General features: G+C 37.8%; 1 long non-coding RNA gene across 2 annotated transcripts; it reads right to left on the bottom strand.

The window, feature by feature from the left end:
- Positions 1-8,978: 8,978 nt before the first annotated feature.
- On the bottom strand, positions 8,979-11,142 carry LOC148699391 (uncharacterized). Of its 2 annotated transcripts, XR_015956338.1 has the most exons (4): positions 10,930-11,142; positions 10,772-10,842; positions 10,452-10,533; positions 8,979-9,554 (listed from the first exon to the last, which is right to left on the bottom strand). It is a non-coding gene; the product is annotated as an uncharacterized LOC148699391 (long non-coding RNA). The 2 variants fall into 2 exon arrangements; XR_015956323.1 differs by lacking the exon at positions 8,979-9,554 and having other exon boundaries at positions 9,878-10,533.
- Positions 11,143-16,435: the final 5,293 nt, after the last annotated feature.

Here is a 16,435-nt window from a genome sequence, read left to right as displayed (position 1 = left end):
TTCTCACCATAACTTCCACTACTTCCATAGATTTTCCCGCTAAGGTTCCTATATTCCACGTTCCTAAACTCATTCTACTCTCTTGAACTCTACCCTTCTGTCCTAGCTTCTTCACCCTCCCCCGTCTAATAGGATCAAAGTACTTCTTTTGTGTGTCCTGTGTAAAGTTAATAGGAGCATATGCTCCCAAACAACTTTGAGTGGAGTCGTGATCAGTTATGATTTTGACAAGAGAGGGTTTAGGGTTTAGGTATACATGGATTCATTTAGCATTATTTTGTATAGGGTCAGAAGCTATTGAAAAGTATCTAACTTTTTCCTCAATAAAACACACCCATGTATACCTAAAGTAGTCATCCACAATTACCATAATACTTTTTCCATCCAATAAACAATGTCTGGGTTGGACCAACAAGATCCATATGCACTAATCATATAGGAGTCAGACACTAAAAAACGAGGTAAGCCTTTAACAGCCTCACGATTAGACAGTTTATAAAGATCTTTATATTTAACATGACCAAGCATTTTATGCCACAACACACTAACATCATCAATAGCTTTGCTGCACTTTGGTGAATCACTAACCTTTGAAGCGTCAAGAATGTAACAATTGTCTCAAGATCTGGGAAGAACCAGAATATTCTTTCCATGTTCATCCACGATTCGATAGCCTTTCTTAGAAAAGTAAACTTCATCTCCCACATCATCACATAATTGGCTAATGCTAATGAGACTTGACTTCAAACCTTCCACATGGCTACCATTTTTAACTTGAGGAAGACAAGGAATATTAACAACACCATTTCCAGTGATTTGGGACTTTTCTCCACTACCAAAGATAACCCCACCGCCATTCAAAGGTGAAAGACATAGGAAGGCATCCTTGCCACCACTGGCAAAGACAACCCCATTGTCAAGATACCATACATTTGGTTTGGTGGCGGAGAGTGCATTCAAAACAACTAAGCATCTGTTTTTCTAAACCCATTTAGAGCGAGGCTTCACACTTTCTATACTGGATGACTGCATAAGTTGAGCAATTCTATTGAATTCATTGACCAGTCGATCTACCTAATTCTTCAAAGTATCATTCTTCCCAAAGTGAAGTTTCCTACACTAAGGACAAATATGGCCCAATTCAGCATAGTGATGACATGTGGGAATAATTCTAGACTTCGAGCTTGGATTGACTTTAAGTGCCACAAGAAAAGACTCTCTCACAAATTTTGATTTGGTACCCATTGAGCTTGAGCCGTTTTCCACGTAGGCAATACCACTTTTGGCACCATGAGGTTTCCCATCTCAGCATCTTGTCAATTTTTTCAGCCCCAATGGTACAATGAATAACCTTGTCATTTGCCTCATTTAGCTCAAGTAGATGTTTAGGATTAGCCTCATGATACAAAATATTATTTGCTTTCAACACATGCATTTGATTCATCAAGTTTTCTTGAGATTCCAGCAATTTTTGAACTTGATCTTCAAGAGCAAGAATAACATCATCTTTTTCATCTTTTTCATTGTAAGGAGAATCCTTCTCATTCAGCTCGTCGACATGTGCTTCAAGATAACAGTTTTTTCATCCAGTTCGGTTCTAACTAGACAAAGAGACTTGTTTTCTTTCTGTAACTCACCAACCTTCTTGGTCAGCTCAATCTTCCCCACTTTTGTGGTATAAGTCTCATAAAAAAAAAAAAAAGTATCATACTTAATGCATAGTTCATCATAAGTCATCTTCTCATTGTCATTCAGCACTAGATCATCTTCACTTAGAGACACTTCCTCCATTGGAGCAACAAAAACAACAATTTTGTCTTCATCATCTGACGACTCATTAGAATGCACAGACCATTCACCTTCACTTTCACTCCAAGTAGCCATCATTGCTTTTGTCTCTTTTGTAACTTGACTCCCTATTGTTTGCATACTCAATAACATGATCTCCACTACCACCAAAAGAAAAGCAAAGACTAGATTCTCCAAATGAGGATTTGTCCCTTCTACTTGTAAACCTTCCTTGTTTTCTACCAAAAGTAAACTTTCCATGCAATTGGTACTTTGAAGATGTATAATCACTAATTGGAGAATTTAAATTAATTTTCTATTTATAATCGATTAGTAAGAGTTCCAATCACCTACTGCTTTGCTAAAAGGAACCTAATGAATCACACACCATGCAAGGTAATGATTGAAGAATATAATGTAGATGAGTAAGGACAATTAAATAGTTCAATTGTTTATGGTTAGGATTAATTAATATGTTAATTAATCAAACGAATAAGTTCGTTTTAGATCTGGGGTTAGTTTTAGGTCTCATGGCCCCAAATGGGCAATGGATGGTCAAACCCATTAGATTAAGTTGTTTCACAACTTAAACGCAAAAGGGTACAAGGCCTTCTAACTAGAGTCAGGTTTAGTCTTCATTACAACTCATGCCACTCAATTGTAAGGAGAGAAAACCTTTCTTTAGGCTTTCTAGAGGCAAATAAGAGAAAACACTTCTCTCTTTTTTCTTCAAAGAAGCTGGCCACCATGGGAAACTTTTGCTAGCATTTTGTTCTTCCATGGTCACTCATCTTCTTCCTCTACCACCCTTGGTGTCAAAACTTAGAGACCCTCTCCTTTGGGGGTTTTGGATAATCCTTTCTTCTATCCAAATCCAAGAAGGCATGGAGTCAAGAAGCAAAGTTCATTCATCCATATCAATGGAGCCAAGGAGCAAGGATGCAAAGGAATGAAGGCCCTCTCATGGGTGATTAATCTTTGCTAAGCAAAGAGGTGCTTCAAAGGTATAAAGTTTCTCAACTCACTTTGTTCTTTTAGTTGAGTTTTAGTTCACCATCATTGCTAGGCTTTGAATTTCGTAGTTTAAATTTTGTTGTAAAGTGCATACAAGCATGCTTCTACCATTTAATTGTTAAATTCATGTGTTATGTTGTTTAATGAACTTAGTTTATCAAATACTTTCCATCACAAGTTTCATATTATATTTCAACATTTTTTTTGTTTCTAAATACATGCGTGATGGCCTAGTCCTCCATTGAGTTTTAAATATCAAACAAGCTAAAGACTTTTATGTCATCTTGTCCAAGTACTATGTTTGAAAATTTTGTTTTATGGAACTACAATTGGCACTCTGAAAATCTAATTGTGCACCCCTTAAGAATTTTTTTTTCTAAATATAGAAAGTTTGAAGTACATAATTGTAACATCCCACATCGCCCAGGGGAGTGATCCTTAAATGTATATTCCTATCCCTACCTAGCACGAGGCCTTTTGGGAGCTCACTGGCTTCGGGTTCCATAGGAACTCCGAAGTTAAGCGAGAAGGGGGCTAGAGCAATCCCATGATGGGTGACCCACTGGGAAGTTGCTCGTGAGTTCTCAAAAACAAAACCGTGAGGGAATGGTAAGCCCAAAGCGGACAATATCGTGCTACGGTGGTGGAGCGGGCCCGGGAAATGATTTGCCCCGGGTCGGGATGTGACAGTTTGGTATCAGAGCCTAACCCTGGCCGAGTGTATGCCGAAGAGGACGTCGAGCCCCTAAGTGGGGGTGGATTGTAACATCCCACATCGCCCAGGGGAGTGATCCTTAAATGTATATTCCCATCCCTACCTAGCACGAGGCTTTTTGGGAGCTCACTGGCTTCGGGTTCCATAGGAACTCCGAAGTTAAGCGAGAAGGGGGCTAGAGCAATCCCATGATGGGTGACCCACTGGGAAGTTGCTCGTGAGTTCCCAAAAACAAAACCGTGAGGGAATGGTAAGCCCAAAGCGGACAATATTGTGCTACGGTGGTGGAGCGGGCCTGGGAAGTGATTCGCCCCGGGCCGAGATGTGACAATAATTATATTTTTGGAGTGCTAATAAAAATTCCCTTTTATTTATTCTATTACTAAAATGTGATGCTAAGTTGCGAATTTGTGTACAAGACTAGACTAACTTATTATTGTAAATAGCTTGAAACAGCTTGTGCTCAATATCAAGCTTGAAAATCGAGGTTAAATTTAAGCTTGCTCGAGTTGAACTCATATAAGATGTAAGTCAAGCCTAGTTTGAGTTTGAAAAATATTTAGACAAGCAAAACTTGAGCTTAAACATTTGTTTTGACTCATCTCCTCTATAGTCTTAGCTTTCAAAATTTAACCGAAAACAATTACCAATTAAACTTTTGATAAAAGAAAAAATGGTTAACTATAATTTACATCCACTACGATTGAGGTGATTTTTAAAATGGGTCATAGAGTTTCAATTTTTTTTTCATAAGATATTGAAATTGTATTAATTTATGTTATGATCTGATTGTTTGTATGTTAATTCATTAAAATGATGACATTGTGTGTTTGAGAACCTCATATGGACTAACTTGTATGTCATATTTGCACCAGATTGCCATAAAGAAAACCCTCAATTTAATAAATTATTCGACATTCAAAGAGATAAAATATGTAAAGGAGAGTACTAGCAATCTTTGCACTACCACTCAATTTTTTTTTTTTTTTGAACAAACTATATTATCTACAGTAAGAGAGTGACAAAGTGAGCTAAGCCTCACAAATGAGAGGTCTTAGGTTCAATTCTCGCTAAAGGAGAATTTGAATCACATTATTGCTAACCCAATGTGAACCTAAGCTTATAGTTTGTTCAAAAAAAAAAACGAAGGCCTCGTTTCAATGGTTATACAAAAAAGAAGTTTAATGCTTTTGTCTAGAAATTAAAGATGTTGACCAAAAAAAATTATAATTTCAAAAGCGTTAACGTCTTTCATTTTGTGTAGAAAGTGACATATTAAACTTGTGAAACGGTCCGAATACAAAAATTAGTGCAAAAATTGCTATCATTTGTTGTGTTTAAATTGATATAATTTCAATATCTTTAAACTTGTATTATCCAAGCATTTTAAAAGTTACTACAAATTTTGTTTTTTGGGTAACAAAAATCACACCCACATTCAAAATAATTTGAAAATCCTAAAGGCTTAATTGGATTAATAGTTTTCATGGTGATAGGGTAGTTGGAAGATAATCCTATGGTAAAAAAAAATTAGGATGTAAACCCAATAGTGAAGTTCATTAGGATTTGGGCCCAAAATTAGCGGAGAGTTGACAGAATTTTCAATTTTGAACGTAAATTCTCTTTTTTTACTACATGGCTATCTTCCAACTATTCTATGACCAATAGAACTAATAATCCAATTAGGCCAAATCCCTAATAATAATAATAATGATTTGGAAAGGGAGCCAACAAGGAGAGAATTTTCAGTGTGAACGACACACGAAGTGGTACACCACGTGTCACTATACAAATAGTGGGATATGTGTGTTAAAAAGTTAATTGTTGTAGGCATAATTTACTGAACAATTATGGAGGCCATAGAGAGAGGGTGCATCAATAGTAGAGAGAAGAGAGAGATGTGTAATTGTGAGGTGTGCTCTATTTCACCCCATTATGCCATTATTTATAGTAGCAGTGTAGGTTAATTCCTTACCCTTTTAGGATTACAACTCTTAATAGGTAATCAACTCCTAATAGGAATATAAAGAGATATTCCCCCTTGAGTGTCTAAATACTCCTAATAGGAATAATAATAATTTACACAATCACATTCCTCATCTAATAGGACTACAACACTCCCCCTTGAGTGTGTAAATACTCAAGTAAATGGCGCATCAGTTCTTCAGTGATGAAGTAAGTACAATTGATGAAGTTGTCGGCACAATGAGCAAATGCGAGTCTCAAACTAATGGAAGAATGCATAAAAAGGTAAAACTTACAAAACCTCGCTATGTTAAAACCCAAGGTGGGATAAAAACCCATAAACTAAGGAGAAAAGTTAGAAGTTGCCTTAAGTTAAAACTATACATCTTCTGGACGTAAGTAGAAAAAGCTCACAAGGGTATGATCAACCCAGGATGGGTGCCTCGTTAAAACCTAGTTAGGTAACAAAAACCCAGTGGGAAAAATACTCCTAATCATAGGGAAAAAGAGTACAATAAGATCAAGTGAGTATACTTCTGGATACTCCCCCTATGTTTGACAGAACTTCCAAATGAGAACTTCAAGCATTGCATATGAATAGTTAGGCATACCAATTCCTCGGACAAGCTTCTAAAAGGTTGACTTTGGCAGTGACGTCGTGTAGGGGTTGGCAAGGTTGTTTGGGATCGGTTTGCATGACTTCAATCTCCTTATGCTTTGCTGATGTAGATGTGGATGCAATATGTCTTGGTGTTGACTTCGTTGATGTATCATGTCTTGGTCGGGTTAATACATGCAACATAGTCTTCATGGATCGTCGTTGGGACTCAACGATGGATGAAAATAGCAAGTACTTCGAATATGCTCAACAAGAACTCCTAACCATGTCTCACGTGTGGCGTAGTGAACTAAGGTGAGTCTTGGAACGATTCGAAGATTTCGCAACTAAGGTCATATCGTGGACCTCCAAGATATTGCGATATCCCTAACGGTAAAGACATAACCATTTGGGGATTTTGCCTTGTATGGGTTTGATAAGTAACTTCTATCAGCATAACAAACAAGGCAAGCATCATTCCAAGGACCAAGGGGTTGGATCCATTCGAGATGCGTTTGATTTGCCCAAATCCGTTGTACCTTTAGGGTACATCTTTAATACCAATTCAATGGTTATGTGTAGGCGCAGCACTGCATCTTTACCAATAGATCAACAGCGAAGGAGATGTCCTTTCTAATACAATGAGCTAAGTACAACATAGTGCAAAGTTGAACTTAAATATCGAATTTCAGATTCCATAACCTCTTCAAGGGTCTTATTTGCATATAACGTATGGACGATTATAGGTATACTCAAAGGTAACACATTTGAGCTGTAGTTCAACTAGTAGACTAAGGTATTGTTAGAACAACGCTTGAACTTCAAGTCAAGGCATAAATGAATTTTCCTAAGATCCTTCATCTCAAATTCCATCTTCAGGTGTGAGGCAGTTTTCTCAAGCTCTTCTAGAGTCTTAGTGAGATTCGTGTCAACGACATAAACTGTAACTCTAGCAATTCAAAATAAGACTTCAAAGTTTAACACGCAAGGGCATTCATTTATATCCCTGGTTGATCAAATAATCACTTAGACAAGTATACCACATCCGTCAAAGTGTTTCAATCCATAAAAGAACGCCTTAAACGAGTTGAGAGAGTGTTCCATGGTTTGGAACTATTTGAACTAGTCCATGTAATGCTTCGAGAACTTACATGTAAATCTCCATATCTATATCCCCATGGAGAAAACACTAACCACACTTCATAATGCTACTATCAATCACATGACGTTTGAGAGAAACCTTGCGTCGTAAAGCGTGCATCATATCGCATTATTTCATTAATCTCAATACGTTTCCTTTCGCACTTATAACACAATAGGGTTACCTTGGGCAGTGTAGGAATGACAAGTCCAAAACACACTTTGGTAAGGAATTTGACCTAGGTTGTAATTTTGGTTGTCCAATCAGTTCTACATTGTCACTTAATCAACGGAACACAGTTCGATATCATCGTTTTTCATTTATGTCGGTAGCTACCATATAAGTGAAAATATCATCGATGGTAATCTTATTTCAATTCCATTTTTTCATCCAAATTAGTATACTGGACCAAGAACTTCAAGTCGCGGGAGTAATCCAGATTAATCTCATGAGATGGAAATGATTTGAGACAGCGATCGAGTATAGATTCACTGGTATGCCGTGTTTTCCTCTTCTAGGGAAGTGAATCCTATGAATCGAGTGATATGTCGTGCTTCGGGCCAAGACAAATTGATTGGCTATTCGCCGATGTACTGGACCGTCCAACAAGGGCATCCAAACCGTCCAACAGGGGTGGCACACTCTCCAGTGATGTTGACTCGACGTCCATTAAGTACGTCTATCCTTGCAGGCATGTTTGCAGCTGGTATATGATCTCGTCACTTTAGCTAGATCAAAGGAATGCATCTGGAGCAACATTTTGAAATCTTGAATTCATCGCACTTGCTTATCACACTTATGCGATATGGGGATCAAGATTTGACATAGTGGGCAAAGTCCACATAAATTCGCGTCGTTCTACATGAATGTTGATGTTCTTGTCTCCCCCTAACTGCATAAAGACTGCCTCATTAAAGTGATAAACCGCAAATGAGTGGTAAAAAAATCACATGCAAGGGCTCAAAGAGTGCTAGTGTGAAAGAGAATCATAATTGACAAAGATTCACATCTGTCGATGCAAATTTCCGCTATCTTCAGTCTTGATGAAAATGCACCTGCAAAACAATAAACACCTTTGATCAAAGATCTAAGCATCACGCGCCCACGAGATTAGGGGCAGTTAGGCCAATGGATCTCTGATGCCTAAGTCAGTTTCTCTAAGAGAGTAAAGTGTTTAGGGCTTTTTAGGGGTAGCAAAATTTCTGAAAATTTGGTAGAATATGGGGTATTTATAGGGATAGGGTCGGCCACAATGTTAGGGTTTTACCCTAGACGTGGCGGCATCCTATTGGCCAAGGTGTTTATGGAGAAATATTCTCAAAATATTCTCAAGATATTAAATAGGAAATAATATCTTGATATAATGGTGTAATTATCCCTTATTTATTGAAATTGGGATTACTTACATGATTGGAGTCAATCTTCAAATGGGAATGTATTAAAGATAAGATTTTGATAATTAATCATTATCTTTAATGCTTTGACTTCTCTTTGCCAAGGGCCAGTGAGCTGTTGGCAATCATATTCAGCTACTGGGACCTTTAGGGGTGTGAGTTGCGTGTGGGAGTATCTGAGTAGCCTGCCCATTTATTGAGGGCAATCTTGTTTTTCTTGAATAAAAGTTCACGTGTCACCTCTAGAATTTTTGGGATTATTTTAGGCTCTACAAAAGCCCCTACACCTACTAGGCTGCACGCAGGAAAGGATAGTAGTGTAGAAATCCCAATTTGCTTGGGTTTGTAGAGTTATTTCCCAATTTGAACTTGATCTCCTTTCTTGTTTTGGAGATAGACTTCTTCTAGGAAAAGGACACCAATTGCCCCCAATTCCTATTTAATTTTGCCTTAAGCAAGGGATTAAATAAATTTGGAGTGTAATCATTATTCCAACAAGGAAGAGAAGGCAGAGGAAATTTTTCTTCCCCTACCTTAGCTTTCTTCTTCTCTTGCCCTTGCAAAGAATCGTCTCTCGCTATTGTTCTTCTCTGTGCCGCACCAAGGTAAGAAAAATTTGAATTTCTTCTTCTTGAATTTTTGGGAGTCTTGGGACTTGAAAAATTGGCTCAACGGGGGCCGAAGAGGTGTGAGTGACATGGCATCTTCACCACAAGGCTGGTGGTGGTGTGGCAAGAAGGTCGACTGGCATGGACCAGGGGCTCGACTCGGCTCAGGCTAAGGGGATCGGCACGCAGGGGCACGAGGAGGCCAACTTGGGTCGGGTCTTCAAGGCCGCTAGTGTCGCGACCCAAAAATGTAACGTGACAGCGTCGCGAATCCTAAAAACACATGAGAGTTGTATGCTCCATTCTTAGAACATGGCAATGCTCCTATGTCCTTAAGATACGCAAGGCCTCTAAAATTAATATCAAAATAAATATCAGAGTTCAAGTAAAATCCATAACATTCAAACCATTTCATAAGCAACCTTTTTTACAACAGAAATCCCAAAATTTCAGTTTATAAAAGCCAAAGGAGTGATAGGTTTGGATAAATATATACAGAAGCAAAAGCCATACACAGACAATTTTCACTGAAACCAAAAGATCAATATTTGCATTTCAAAAGATGAATTTCTGATTTGAAGCTTTGAGGTTGACAAGCTACAACCACACACCTAAGTCCAACTCTTCCACTATTTCTCGCACAACACTTGAAAATGTAGGGGTGAACATCACATACAATCATTTCGCCCCCCTCGGGAGGCACCCTAGCTAGGTTTGAAAATAGATATACCTTTGTACTACGTATAAAGGAAACAATTTACACAACAAAATGCTTTAGCATGAGTTAAAATTTATTTCATGCTCATAATTAACCATAGCGGGATCCCTACATTCTTTTTGTCTTGACAACTGAACATGCGGCCAACTACCATACCTAAAATAAAATTCTCAAGTAATTTCAACACAAGGTAGGGTAGTGAGAGTGTCCACTTACAACCTATACCACATAGACACAAGCACCCTCCCTTTACCGATTAATGGTACAAGTCCGTGTATATAAGACCCTCCGGAGGTTTAGGGGATCGAAGCCAACGGTAGTCACACAGCCCCCTTCACTCTCAGGTCGTCATTACAATTTCGAATAACATAAATCACATGCTAGAAAAATCAAACTCCTTTTCCTAACATGCAGTTCTAACAACAAAATCCAATGCATAGCTTGCGCGCATGCATATTTACATACATAATGCATACTAAAAACCACTAACCAAGGTGTGAGTCCCCCTACCTGATATTCCAAGCTTCAAGTACTAACTCTTTCCACAATTGTTCGCTCTTAGCTCTTGATCTTGCTTAAGCCAAGAAAGTGCCTAATCAGAAAAAGAAATATCAATACACAGTTTGGATGTACCAACATAAACTAACACGTCTCAATTCCATCTGCACAGTGCGTGTATATCCCCAAAATAACCAAAACCAATATTTATTCACATAAATCCCAGTTAATTAACCTTCTCCATGAAATCCATTTAGGAGCCATATATCAAATGCCATCTAATAGCCAATGCACACTTGAATTCCATAACTCCAAATCAAGTAAAATTTTACCTCTATCTTCTTCAATAATATTGTTCAACCAGCCTTGAGACTTCCAAAACTCTCAATTCAACCAAATAGCACTTCAAACACAAATTTTCAAAGTTATTAACATGAAATCCTCAACCAAAATATAATTTTGAATCTGCAAATAAGCTTTGAACTCTTACCTTCGTTCGGAGAGATCAACGTTGTGATCATAGAGGCGAAAATGGATTGCAATTCTGATGTCTAGAAATTAACCCATACATTTTTCTTTCTTCGACGCCTAAAGAGAACCCATGACAGTTTCTCTTCCCTTCTGCCATTTTGGAAACAGTGCACCAACACACCTAAAGATGAAGGGATCATCTTACACGCACATGTTCTCCATTCCTTTTGTCGCTTTTTTTTTTTTTTTTTTAAACACACCCACTTTAACCCATCTAAACTTTTACAATCTCCACATAACTAAATATATATTTTGGGGGTTTTACATTCCACCCCCTTTAAAATAAATTTCGCCCCGAAATTTGCAGAGTCACTCGAACAAGTGGAGATACTTCTGCTTCATTTCAGATTCTAAGGGCTGGTTTGGTATTGCTGTGCTTTGAAAAAAAGTTGTTTCTGCTTTGCTGTGAGAATAAACAGCTGTGAAATAAAGCAGTAGAATGTTTGGTAAACATTTTTGTAAAAGTGCTTTTGAAAAAAGAAAAAAAAAACAGTATTATAGTGTTTGGTAAACTTTTATGTGAAACAGATGTGAAAAAAAGTCGGTTTTTCAAAGCTGGGTTTTGTAGCTTCTTGTTTTTGGCTTTTTTTACCCAAAACTATGAAAAAAAGTTCAAGCTAAATGTTTACCAAACACAAAAATAGCTCTCAGCTTTTTGCATAATCATCTCAGTACCAAACCAGACCTAACTCCCATGTAGGTTCTTCAACTCTGTGATGTTGCCATTTTACTTTGACAAGTGGTACACTTCGATTTTGGAGCTTCTTTATTTCTCAATCAAGAATACAAATTGGACCTTCAACACATGTTCCATTTGGCTCCAACGGCAAGCCCACCCATGGCTTAATATGCTGAATTTCTGGAGCACTTTTCTTCAATTGGGAGAAGTGAAATACATTATGAATATGACCAAGTTGGGGTGGCAACTCCAGTTTGTAAGCAACATTCCCTACTCTTCCAATTATCTTGAAGGGACCAACATATCTAGGTGCCAATTTTCCTTTCATTCCAAATCGATGTATTCTTTTTCGAGGGCTTACCTTCAAAAATACAAAATCACCATAATGAAATTCCAATAGTCTTCTTCTCCTATCTGCATAAGACTTCTGCCTACTTTGTGCAGTCTTGAGTTGATCACGAATAAGCTTAACCTTCTCAGTTGTTTCCTTTATGATCTCTGGACCCAAAACTATTCGATCTTCTGCATCAACCCAACAAATCAGTGATCGACAAGGTCTTCCATATAGAGCCTCGTAGGGTGCCATACCAATACTACTTTGGTAACTGTTATTGTAGACAAATTCAGCAAGTGGAAGATGTACACTCCATTTTCCTCCAAAGTCCAAAATACAAGCCCTCAACATATCTTCCAAAATTTGGATGACCCGTTCTGATTGTCCATCAGTTTGTGGATGGTATGCTGTGCTCAAATTAAGTTCTGTACCTAATTCCACTTGTAACTTTTCCCAAAGACATGAAGTGAATCGAGAGTCTCGATCGGAAACTATTGTTTTAGGGATTCCATGCAATCGAATAATCCACTCAATGTAGAGCTTAGCAAAGTAGTCAATAGGCAAATTTATCTTCATGGGCAAGAAATGAGCACTCTTCGTAAGTCGATCCACAATCACAAACTCCATTATGCCCTTTATTTGAGCTCTATAGATCAGTAATAAAGTCCATCGTAATGCTCTCCCATTTCCATTCTGGAATAGCCATTTGTTGTAGCATACCAGATGGTTTTTGGTGTTCAATCTTCACTTGTTGGCATATTGAGCATTGACTAACATAATTGGCTACCTCTCGCTTCATCCCTTTCCACCAATACCTTCTCTTCAAATTTCGGTACATTTTATTACTTCCTGGATGCATTGCAAATCGTGTATTATGAGCTTCCTTCAGTACTCATTCTCTTACTCTCTTATGTTTAGGCACAACCATTGTTTCTTTATATCTTAGGCCACCATCTTCATAAACTTTCCACTCTTTTGATGTTTCTCTGGATATTATCTTTTGCTTCAACAACTCTATTTCTGGATCATTTTTCTGTTTAGCAATCAGTTCTTGTTCTAATTGAGGCTCCAATTGAAGATTAGTCAAAACACCTTTACCCAAAACCTCTATGTCATATGCTTCAATAGTTCCAAACATATGATTTTCAGCCAACATTAAACTTGACAATGTACTTCTCGTTTTCCTAATCAACGTATCAGCCACTACATTGGCTTTTCCAGGATGATACAACAATTCGAAGTCATAATCATTTATATACTCCATCCATCGCCTTTGCCTTAAGTTCAGGTCACGTTGAGTAAACAAGTATTTGAGGCTTTTGTGATCTGAATAAACATAAAATTTACTGCCGTATAAATAACACCTCTAAATCTTCAAGGCATGAACTATAGCAGCTAACTCTAGATCATGAGTAGGATAGTGCTTCTCATGTGTTTTCAACTGTCTCGAGGCATAAGCAACTACCCTTCCATTTTGCATCAGCACGACTCCTAATCCTTGTCCCGACGCATCTGTGAATATTTCATATGGATCCTCACTATTTGGCAACACCAGTATTGGACTAGTAGTCAACCTTGTCTTAGGTTCCTTGAATGCAGACTCACAATCTTCACTCCATGCAAACTTTACCCCTTTTTTCGTCAAACAAATCAATGGAGTTGCAATCTTGGAGAAGTCCTTTACAAACCTTTGAATCTCAAAGACATTTTTAGGTCTTTCCCTGTTCAACACCGCTTCTATTTTACTTGGATCAACTGAAACTCCTTCTCCAGAAATTACATGCCCAAGAAAACGCACTTCCCTTAACCAAAAAGCACACTTTGACCTCTTTGCATAGAGTTGGTTATCTAGTAAAGTTTGTAGAACTATCTGCAAATGAGTCTCATGTTCCTCTCGAGTCTTAGAGTACACAAGAATGTCCTCGATGAAAACAATCACAAACTTATCCAAGTAGGGTCGAAACAAACGATTCATGAGCTCCATGAATGTAGCAGGTGCATTCGTCAATCCAAACGGCATAACAATGAATTCATAAAGACCATAGCGAGTGCGAAAAGCTGTTTTAGGAATATCTTCTTCTTGGACCCTTAACTGATGATAACTAGACCTTAAGTCGATCTTTGAGAAATACCGTGCCCCAACAAGATGAACAAACAATTCATCAATCCTTGGCAAAGGATACTTGTTCTTTATCGTCACCAAATTCAACCTTCGATAATCAACGCACAATCTCAAGGTCCCATCTTGTTTCCATACAAAATAGAACCGGTGCTCCCCAAGGTGAAGTACTTTCTCGTACAAATCCTTTCTGAAGTAACTCTTTTAATTGCACCTTAAGTTCCTTCAATTCCACCGGTGTCATCCTATATGCTAGCAAAGAGATGGGTTCAGTTCCTGGTAACAAATCAATTCTGAACTCCACTTCTCGATGTGGTGGGACACCTGGTAAGTCTTCTGGAAACACTTTAGGAAATTCATCTACTACAGAGATCACCATCCACTCATTAGTATTCTCTTCAGTAGACACGATGAGTGCATAACATAATAATACTTTGTTGTTCTAGAAACAATTCGTCAATAATAAACTCGATGTTGTGCAAGTTTCATTCACCCTTAGGGAGATTTCCTTCCCTTCAGGGATCACAATTCTAACTTTTCCCCTTCCACAATCAATTTGGGCTTGGTATTTTCTTAACCAATCCTTTCCTAGGATTAGTTCATACTTCATTTTTTCTAAAGGGTACAAGTCTACTGTAAGAACTTGATCTTTCACCACCAACTTACACCCCCTAAAGGTTTGATTTATAGATATTTTCCTCAACAACGGTACACTTAGGGTCAAAGGTTTTGTCACTGGTTCAAATTTCAACCCTAAGGAACTAGTCAACCATACAGATATAAATGAATGTGATGCCCCAATATCAAACAATAATCTAGCTTCGGTATTTGAGAAGAGAATCATACCATTCAGCACCATCTTGTTATTTGCGGTAGCTTTATCATCTTCGGTCAAAGCATACACTCTGCCACTTTCTTTTACAAGTGCACGATTTCGAGGTCCTCAACCTTGGTTCCCTTGGTTGGTCTTTTGAGATGTCTGCTGATTCCGTTGTGGTTGCTGAACCATTTCTGTTTTAGCTCCTTGCTGAACTTGAGGTCGATTAACAACTACAAAACCAAAGCTTTCTCTTTTGAGACATTTTGGGCTGATGTGCCCAAATTCACCACAAGTATAACATTCGGGGCTAGCTTGCCCTTTTTCTTAGTCTTCCACTGCCACTTGAACTTCCAGATTCTTTTCTCACCTTCTTTTTACCCTTGCTTCCCCTAAATGCACCAGCTGAGGCTTTCTTCTTCAAAAAGCTGAGATGATCTTGCTCAAATGCATAAGCAGCATCCATAATCTCCCTATAAGTCTTTGTTCCTTGACCCACAATATACCTTCTGATGCCATCTTTCAAGCCCAACATAAATTTTACTGCTTTCATATTTTCATCAGCTACTAGAGCCTTAGCATATTTACCTAACTCTGTATACTTAGAGACATATTCAACCACTGTCATATTGCCTTGCTCCAGCTCAAAGAATTCTTTCATTCTTGTTTGTTTCAGAGCAACCGAAAAGTACCGATCATAAAAATGTTGCTCAAAATCATCCCAAGTCATTTCTTAATCTGTATTTTGATCACAGACGGTATCCCACCATGAGTCAGCTTCACCTTCCATTACATGAGTAGCTAACTTAATTTGATTCTTAGCTGCCACTTTCAAAATATCAAGCTTATTTTTTATGTTCTTGATCCATATCTCCGCCTTGTCAGAATCAGGTGTACCACAAAACTTCAAAGGCTTCAATTTCAATAAACGATCGAGATAGGTAGCTTCTCGCTCACTTTCTTTTTCTTCCTCATTTTGCTGGTTTTTTTGTTGACTAGCCAAAAAGGCTTGAAATAACTCAGCCATTTGTTGTGCATTAACTGGTGGGTTTGGCTGGACGTTGGGTAAATCGACATGATGCTCTTCAGGGGTACTTTGTTGTGTGCGAGGGTTGTCTTCAGGTTGTGGCAGCATCTTGTCAACAAAATAATTAAACTGAAACAAAATGCATGACTCAAGAAAATGTATATCGAAAGAAAACAAATGTTGCAAAAAAATAAAAACAAAAATAGAAAAATTAAAAATTAAAAAAAATTGTGAAATACCAAATTTTTTCTTTCTTTCTTTCTGGTTGCTTTTATTTTAAAACATGTTATAAACCATGCTCTGATACCATTTTTTTCTGTCACGACCCAAAAATGTAATGTGACAGCGCCGCGTATCCTAAAAACACATGAGAGTTGTATGTTCCATTCTTAGAACATGACAATGCCCCTGTGTCTTTAAAATACGCAAGGCCTCTAAAATTAATATCAAAATAAATATCAGAGTTAAAGTAAAATCCATAACATTCAA

This window comes from Pyrus communis, chromosome 1 (assembly GCF_041283825.1).
Source record: "Pyrus communis isolate YQ-2024b chromosome 1, ASM4128382v1, whole genome shotgun sequence".
Taxonomy (NCBI): domain Eukaryota; kingdom Viridiplantae; phylum Streptophyta; class Magnoliopsida; order Rosales; family Rosaceae; genus Pyrus; species Pyrus communis.
This window is presented reverse-complemented; position numbering and strand designations above follow the sequence as displayed.